The following is a 9134-nucleotide window of genomic DNA, read 5'->3' as shown; positions in this document are numbered from 1 at the left end:
TGTGAAGACCCCTTCCTTTTATATTATCATATCACCTGCAAATACGGGATTACTTATTGCTTGTACCATGGCTCAGCAGGCGTGACAAACAGCCCAAAAGTGGAACGTGATGTGTTTCATTGTGCTTCAGCAGATTAGGAAAACCCACAGACAGGTTTTGTAAAGAAACAGCCTGTCATTTGATACTGTCTGGGCAGCCGCAGCCTCCACTCCGTGTGAACTGACACTGACCGGCCTTTCCAGGTACCAGGCAGGGACGGAGTTTGGCAGGCAGTGGTGCTGCTGCCCATCGTGCCCGTTTCTGTGCCCATTGTGAAACTTCAGCCTGCCCGGGCACTACAAAAATCCTTACCTGCTTGTTCACGAGAAAACTGCTGCCACAGCAGCAGCTGCAACTCCTGCTTAAGTATCTGGAAATCTTTTTCTCTCCCCCCCCCGTCTGTAAAGTGCCAAGAAGGAGCCCAGCTGTTCAGCATTGCATTCCTTTTCTGCGGGAGAAGAGGAGCCTTTATAACTGGGGGGAAAAAAAAGGAAAAAAAAGAAAATCAGCTCAGGACTTTTCACTGGTCCCTTGCCCTGTGTGAACTCAAGAATCTTAAAATCTTCATGTTCACTGTATTTTGAGCCTTTCTCTGCCATTTTGCAGCTCTCAGAGCTGCAGAGGGAGTGTCTCTGCCTATCACTCACAGGGCTATATATGAGCCAAAGCCCAAGCCCATATTTCAGGCTTCTCATCTTTTTGCAGAGGAGTGCAGTCTGCTACTGAGCACACTCAAAAGAGATCTTATCATCCCCTTTAAAAAGATTTTTCTCCCAAACCAAGCAAAGGGGGAGTGGCCAATGTCATCTATATTCTTGCCATGTTTTACAGCTCAAACATCAGATCGCTCATGCTGTAACGCAGTTTATAAAAGTGTGTTTGGAGGGAATGAAAACAAAGCAAAAAATTTGGTGGTTTTTTTTTTTTTTTTTACTGCTTGCAGATCAAAAGGCTTACATGCCATACTTTCACCACAAAGCAAATGTTTGTGCTAAGTAAACTCCCAACAATTGAGATTATAATGAAAGCACTAACAGCAATTTTTGTTGACCTACAGCTCTCTTATAATCACAGGTATATTCAGTAGCTTTTAAAATCTGAGAAGACAGAAATAACTTCCTGGCTGTTCTTATAATGCTGTGTTTTCTGAGCCTCCCTGCTTTAATTTGGCCTTTCTTTTCATGAGAAGGTAATTGCCACAAAGTCTTCATGGCCCCTCGTGTTCCCAGTGCTCTGAGGCAAAAAGAAAAATCAGCTGAAGACAAATAGGCTGTGTGAAAATGTTTGGTCTCAGAAATCGGGAGAGAAAACAATAACCAAAATGTGCTATAGCTGCTCAGTAGCAGGCAGAGACAGATAAATCAGCTGCAGAAAAATCTCCTTCGGTCCCCAGCAGTCTGCCAAATTTAAAAGGTCTCTTTCTTTTCTCCCTGAAGTTTACATGGAGACTACATTCTTTTAAATAGCATGATGCTGAACAGAGAAAGGCAGCACAACTCTCATCCCCAGAAACAGTGGCATGAGTAAACCCTGCCCAGGATGATCAAAGCCTTCAAAACAAGACCAGTAGAGAGCAGACAGGGAAAAAAGTGAGATAGGCAGGTGTGTAAAGAGTTCAGTCATGGCTGTAGTTATCATGAGCAACTCCACAAATGTGTTCCATGATGGTTCATGGAGCACCCCTAGTTAGAATCAAAGGTGAAGGGATGACCCAGCTGAATGGAGAACGGGTTTATGTGGCATGCTGTCCTCAGCAGATTCTATCAACACCACCAGTGCAAGCAGCTGGGAAGAAGATTGCCTCTTGCTGCACCAAGCTGCCTCTGTGTTCAGCAAGGTGGAACAACACCGACAGAACCGGCAGACACACTCCTCTCCTAGTAAGCTAGATTCCTGAAAGCAGAGAAATGTGGCTGGCAGGTTCTCCTCTTCTGCTTTTTTGTCTACTGGAGTGATTTGAACACACTCATTCCCAAAATGAAAATTTTCCCCAAAATTAGTAGTAAGAACATTTTGCGTTTTCTCTTCAAGTTTTACCTCAAAGTGAGTGTTTCTTCTGCCTGGGGAATATTAAGACATTCCTACAGTGTACCTATAAACTTGTCTTTTAGCTTAGGATTTGGACTCTGTGGGGCTTTTTAACCTGGCAATCTTTCCAACTCTATTCTTTATTTTATTATACCCACATTCTGTTTCCAAACACTTTTTGGTAAGCTGTCCAAACATGCTTAAATATGTGGCTTTATGTGATTGCCGCAATGTCATCAGGAGCCGTTTTACCTAACCTACCACATCAAGCTAACCATAAATTTGAAGAGCAGATCACATCATAAATTCCATCAGAACAAATATTTTTCTGAAAGCATTCAACATCTTCTCTGATGGAGAATGTCAGAATAGCTCCATATAAAATTAGGGAAGGGGAAAATAAAAATAAAGTATGGCAGCAGCCCTCAGCTGGTGAAGAAAATTTAGCATTACATTTCCAAGTGAAATACTTTTTAAATGCAGTGTCTAATAAGGAGCCAGCACTTGGACACAGTGTATTACAGTGAGTAAGAGAGCTTGGCCACACTCCCAGACAGAGAACGACCCACCGGGTGCCGCCACCTTTGCCCTTCCTCAAGCAATTTCCCCAAATGCTACTTAATACTTTAACCTTCCTAAAGCATGGAGACTTTCCAAAGGGTGGGACACAGCCTGACCAGCCATTCTGATTGCCCAGCAGCCACCCTGGGTTGGTGGGAGTGCTGCTGAGGGGTTGGCACCGGGGCAGCAAGTCCTTCCCGGTAGGTGAGGGGCATTGGGGCTGGAGCCTTCCCTCACAGTGACAGGGCTTACCAGGCTGTCCCAATTAAACTGTTAAATTAAGCTCTGTTTCCCATGCTTTCAGCCAGATCCTCAGGCCCTGAAACCTGTCTTGACTCTGGCCACATCCCGTCACCTCACGCCACAGAGGAAGGCAGTGACAGGTGTCCCTTCCGACACAAGAGCTAGGCCTTCCTAGGCTGGGTGGGATTTTCCCCTCCTTCTCCTCACCCCACTGCCAGCAAGGAAGGGGGTTTGTGATACCCTGCACTCCTGAGTGGGTTTGTACATGTCCCAGCCATGGGGGAGGAGGCATAGCAGTGACTGCAGTGAGGCTGCTGTGCAGCCGCCCCTCAGGCAGCCATGAGCCGCCCAGGACCCGTCATAGCCAGCTCCGGCCATCTCCAAAGGCCAGGTAGTGCAACAGTCCTGCCACCTACCAAAACCTGACTGTACATCCCAAAAACTCACATCAGAACTTCAAAGCACACACAACACCCCTTCCCCAACATTCTTACCAAAAAAATACCATCAGCCAGGATAGAAGATGTGCTCCGGGGGCCTCTGTGGCGAGGGGGGGCAAATGTGGTGAGGGGCTGAGGGTGTGGGGGACCCGCACCAGGGCAGGGACAGCCCAGACAGAGAAGGCAGAAAGGAGATAGAAAGGTTTGCTGTAAGGAATGATGTGAGATCAGGCACAGACAGATACTTTGAGTGTGCATCTACCTTTTCAGCCATGTGTAGCTCAGCAAAGATACCAAGACCTAGGAATGAATCGACTGCACATCATCACACTGAATGATCGTGAAATCATGTGTGAGAGGAGAGCAAAGTCCAAGTAATGCACATTTACTTCATCTGCTTCAATAAGCTTCATCACAATTGTGTTGCCCCCAAAGTAAGAAAGAGTACTGTTTTGTAACAAAACCGCAACATACCAATAATTTAGGGTCATTCTGGCATCATTTCTCCCCCTTCTCCTTCAGAAACACTCAAAGGCCACAGCCAGAGATCACACATTTTAAGTGGAGCATTTTGCAGCTTGAGACATGGAGTGGAAGCAACAAAGGCAAGTGAGACACAGGAGAAGCAGTCACTTGATGAGCATGACGGAGGCTCCCTGAAGAGGGTGAGCACAAACACTGCCAGCACTCATGGCATGAGGGATGGGTCCCTCCATGCTGTGGCGGACAGGAGGTGTGACACCTTGCCTGCTTTCCAGATGAAAGTGACAGGGAGACCGTGACACTCCAACACTGGCAGCACTGTTGTAGTGTAGTACCTGTTTTTTGAAAAATGTGACATCCTCTTCAGCTTACACCTGCAGCACTTACCAGAAGGTCTAATTTTACCAAGTATGGATGAAAATAAATTAAGCAACTATACAGAGATCCTGGGTTTTTATAAGCTTTGCAAAAGGTTTTCAAAGCAACATAGAGAGTTGTGTCAAAAAAAATCCAAGCGGCACCTCTTTTAGGGTTTGTCTACTAAACTCCCAAATCTTTCAGATTTGAATCCAGTTCCTGTAAGATAACAAGGGGTGGTTTCATTCATTCCCTTTGCTACAACGTGACACTGCTGAGAAGGAAGTTCAATGACAGTATTGCAAAGCGTCAGGCTTGTAGGGAGAAGACAGACGTGTTAAGTACACTGTACTGGATGCAGGATGTGAGCAAGCTATGAGCTGAGAATTTCTGTCACAAGTGACTGAAGTCATACAATGAGGTTTGAGAACGAATTCTAGGCTAATTCCTACTGATGGGTGGTGCCATTCTACAAACCAGAATTTTGAGGAGCTGAGGCTCAACAGAGAGCGTAAGACTCAGGCGTAATTAGACAGTCCTGATTGCCATACTCGAGCTGGTGACCCACTAGAAATGGGGAAGGGATGGCAGACACAGAAAACAGGGACGTCACCAGCCTTACTTGATGAGTAGATGTGATCTGGTGGGACTGGCATTTGTTTGGAAAGGACAGTGCCCCTTCAAAGCTAACAAGGGTACAAAATGCTAAGCAACAGCCTGCTGGGCTTTCACAGCCTGGGTCCAGCCACTGCTGTGAGGTGGACAGAATCAGAGATGCCAAAATAGCTGCTAATCCCATCCCTCAGCTTTCTGATACTAAAATAAAGAACAGCCACACATGGGAGGAGTGGTGGGGAGGAGGGGAGGTGGGGGAGAAATAGAAAGAGAAAAGGGGGTGGGGGATAATGATGCATATAAAGGATGGGTTTTGCTTTGTCCTGCAGAAACAGCAGCCAGAGTAGGAAGAAGGAATGTGCATATGCATGTACACCATGTGGGACAAAGGCAGTGTATTTCTCTTCAGCCAAGAGCATGCTGTCATCTGTCAGCATTGTATGCCTGTGTACAAGCAACACCAAACACTGTTTGCCTCTCAGTGCCTTCGACAATATGTTATTCATGTTCATTTCTTCATCTGAATTTTCCTTTTTGCTCCCCTGCTCGAAGTGTATACATCTAGTTTTGATGACACTCAAACAGCTGGCTGCAGACAAGTCGCAGGCTTGCATGTCTGGCCGAGTGTAACACACGCAAATGCACACACACACTCACACACACACCCCTTGTCCTGACCTCTCTCCCCCTCTCCTCCGAGATCTGCTGCATTTGAAGTGTTTTCTTTAGCAACTCCCTTCCCATGCTCCCGTCCCTGGCCCACGGCGGGCTGCTTCCCAGACCTGCGCTCGGTCTGGGTGAAGAAAAGGGAGCTTCGGGGGTGCGCGCAGCCTTGGCCGCCGGGAGGGAGGGCGGGTTCACGGCGCTGGCCCCTCCGCAGCGCCCCGCGGCTGCTCCGCGCCCGCGGGCTGGTCGGGTCGCTGCGCCGGTGGACAGAGAGCCCCTTAGCCTTAGTTCCTGGACCTATCACAACGCACGAGGAAAACAAAACCAGACAATGTTATAAAACCTCACGGTACTTCTAGGGAAATCTACACTCAGTATCTAGCTCTCTACTCAGCTGGCAGAATCGGTGTTTTCCTTTCAAACACACAAAAATAGGCTTTGCTCTTCTTGGATTTGGAATATGCGGGTTTTCTTTTCTTTTTCTTTTCTCCATTTTTTATGGGGTTTTGTTGTTTTCTTTTTTTCTCTCCTATTCCTCTCTGTAAAGCCTCACATGTTATTTCTTTTTTTCCCCCACTTGAATCACTTGCAGCAAGAAACTTTTGTTGGCTATGGGGCTTTCTTTTTTTTTTCTCTTTTTTTTTTTCCTTTTTTTTTTTTCCCTGAACTTCTCGCATTCCTTTGGACTGCCTCTCCTAGGAAGAGCTACCTTTTTATCCCTAGTTTCATGAGGAAGGTAAGTGCCGTGTTAGCATCTCTTCGGCGGGACGGGCCTCGCCGGTTCTGATTGCTCTTCCCTGCTTCCAGCAGACGGTCGCTGCCGGGAAGGTGCGAGCCGAGAGCGGCCCCGGCCGAGGACATCCGCGCCCGCCCGGGAAGCGGCAACCACAGGCTCGGAGCACAGATGCAGATACTTGCGCTTCTTCTTCTTTTTACTTCATTATTAAAAAATAAATAAATAAAAAAGAGAAGGAGAGAAAGAAAGAGAGAGGGAGTAAATAAATAATTTTTTGAAAAGAAATAATAGAAGAGGGGTAAGGGATCAAAGCAAAGAATAATAAATATGGGAATCACTGCTTATATTACCCTGTGTTAACAGAGGTTGCTTCGCTCCGGTTCGCACCGTCATCCCTATCCCAAATGTGCTCCGATTTAACAATCTTCCTAACGAACTACGTCCTCGGGACGTTTTAATTAGGCAATTCATTAGTAAGTCAATACAGACATTTATATTTTCTTTCAGATCAAGTGGTTAAGCGCTAATTTCGAAATGATTATAAAACACTGGAATTCGCGAGGCGTAATAATTTTAATTTATATGCAAATCAATGGGTCCATGTGAAATGCTTAATTTTTTAACAATTACTGTATTGTAACATCGAGACGAACAGCCTGAATGAGCAATTTGAAACCAGATCTGGACAGGAAGAAAATATTCTAGCAGCCCAACAAATCAATAATGTTTGAGTGTGTTAAACATAGCCAGCTATAGGTATTTACATACTCGTTTGCTGACAGATAAGGAGCTCAGAGAGGTGGGAGGAGAGGCTGGGGGGAGACGGGAGGGTTTGCTTGCGAGGGTTGAGATCGTAATCCGGGAATGAAGAAAGTAAATGGTCGTGAATTGCCCCACCGCGCACTTTGGAGGATGACTCCTTTTTCCGCCGGTCCCCCAGCGCTGGCGGCCTGTGCCAGACGCTGAGGGCTGCCCGAAACACGGCTGGACTCTGCGCCCAGTCACCGCTACATAGGCTTTGGGATTTTGTTTGTTTGTTGGTTGGTTTGGGGTTTTTTGGGTTTGGGGTTTTTTTTGTTTGGGGGAGGTTTTATGCCTTTTTTTCCCCCCTTCCTTCCTTCGTCCCTGGACAGCGGGGAAGCTGACCGGGTTCTCCTTTGCCTCACCCACTCTGTGACCCGGGATCACCCGGGGAAAAGCCCCACGGCACCCGCCGCAGTCGGGAGCACTGCTGGCTGAGCCAGGTGTCTGCAAACGGATAGTCGCGATAGGTTTTAAGAAAACAGCTTTTCCGTGTGTCGGGGCGATAAATAACTCCGAGCCTCTTTCCAAGCGGTTCGGAAAGCCGGCTTGCCTGCTGGGGGCCAGGACGGAGGGCTGTCCGCGCTGCTCTTCGTGACCCAGCCGGGCCGGGGCAGCTGCAAGCCCCCCGCCACTGCCTCCTCAGCCCGCCGGGGAATGGCTCCCGAGCCTCCTCGGGGGTTTTAAAGCTGTTGTCAGTGCGCTGGCGAAAGGGAGGAGATAGACTATAAATACAGCCGTCGCGGCCTTTGCTCGCCCTGAAATCTATTATTACATTTATTGCTTTGACAGAAGGGGAAAAAAAATTGAAATCCTCGTATTAAGTCGGCTCCATAGTTTCCAGACACCCTGGAACCCCTCTTCCACGGCAGCATGTCTAATGTATTCCCTGGTGATTCTAGGCATTAATTAGTTGTTTAATAGGAGTATGACTAAAAATGTAAAAGAAGGATTAGGAGCGTGAAACGTATGTCCAGCTCCTTCCACACACTCGAGGAGGGAATGAAAATCATCCAGTATCTTATGTTTCTCCAGGAGCCATTTGCATTTCCCACCAGCTGCTCACTTTAGCCTCTCCGGGACGGACGGAAACCGCTGCCGTCCGGCGCGGAGGCGGTCGATGAACGGCGGGCGGCCCCGCTCCGCGGCCGCGCTGGCAAGGCGGGCGTCCCAGCCTTCCCTGCCCAACACACAACGGGGCTGGGGGTGTGGGGAAGATGCACACCGGCGCAAGCACTTTGCTTTTCCCGGGTAAACAAAAGTGAGAGGTAGGAACTCCGGGATCCTCTCACTCCCGCTTTTTCTTCGGATGCGAGGAGAAACTGGATTTCACCTGGCAGAGCGCTCCCAGGGATGGAAACGCAGGTAGCCAAGGACGCAGTTAGCTAATTTATTTCTCCCTAGATTTTCCCACACGATTTCATTTCTTGCGAAAGAAAGTCACCCCCTCCGCTTGGCGCGGCAACCGCTGCGGCGTCACAATCAAAGGGCTTTTCTGAGCACGCCGTGGAGCGGCGGTGCTGCCGGCTGCGGCTGGGCTTCCCCAGGAGCCGCTGACTTAACGACCCGCGGAAAACTTGGCCTCTTCCAAGGGTTCGCTTTCCCCTCCAGCAGTGACTGGCTAGCCCCCTGCTCACGGCTATAAATAACTAAAACTCACTCCAGGCTGAAATAATTTAAAAATAGCCACAAAGAGATCAGGTATAGCCTCCGAGTTAGTAAAGCGCCTATTTTATTTTTGCTTGTTTCCTCTATAAACAAAACCGCGGAAATGCTGCGAGAAAAAGCGATAGCTTTAGTTTGATCTGAATAGAGAAATCCGACTTCGACATTCTCTTAAACACGGAACACGCCGCAAAATCGAAAATAAATTTTCCCCTGGAGGCAGCTCGGTGTGCTTTGGGGAAAAGGAAGAGAGAGTAGCGTTTTCTCGCTATCGTGCGTAAATGATGTACGGCGAGTAATAGAAAGGAGCGGCAGGATTTCAGTTATCCCGGCACTGCACTACCGATACAGGCACGAACAAGAACACCCCGAATTAAAAAAAAAAAAAAATCATATATATATATATATAAGAAGTAAGAAAAAATTGAAAAAAAAAAAAAAAAAAAAAAAAAAAAAAAAAAAAGAAGGGCTGGGATAATTTTTAAAAACAAACAAAATT

At 47.4% G+C, this 9134-nt stretch overlaps 1 protein-coding gene across 1 annotated transcript in view; it reads left to right on the top strand.

Moving 5' to 3' along the window:
* Positions 1–5622: 5622 nt before the first annotated feature.
* PITX2 (paired like homeodomain 2) overlaps positions 5623–9134 on the top strand; it is a 17768-nt gene continuing 14256 nt past the window's right edge. The window contains 1 exon segment of the mRNA XM_008635618.2: positions 5623–5672. The gene's annotated coding sequence lies outside the window, so the exon portion shown is untranslated.

This window comes from Corvus brachyrhynchos, unplaced genomic scaffold (genome assembly GCF_000691975.1).
Source record: "Corvus brachyrhynchos isolate BGI_N302 unplaced genomic scaffold, ASM69197v1 scaffold175, whole genome shotgun sequence".
Lineage (NCBI taxonomy): Eukaryota > Metazoa > Chordata > Aves > Passeriformes > Corvidae > Corvus > Corvus brachyrhynchos.
Note: the sequence above shows the minus strand (reverse complement) of the source record. Positions and strands in the feature narration are given on the sequence as shown.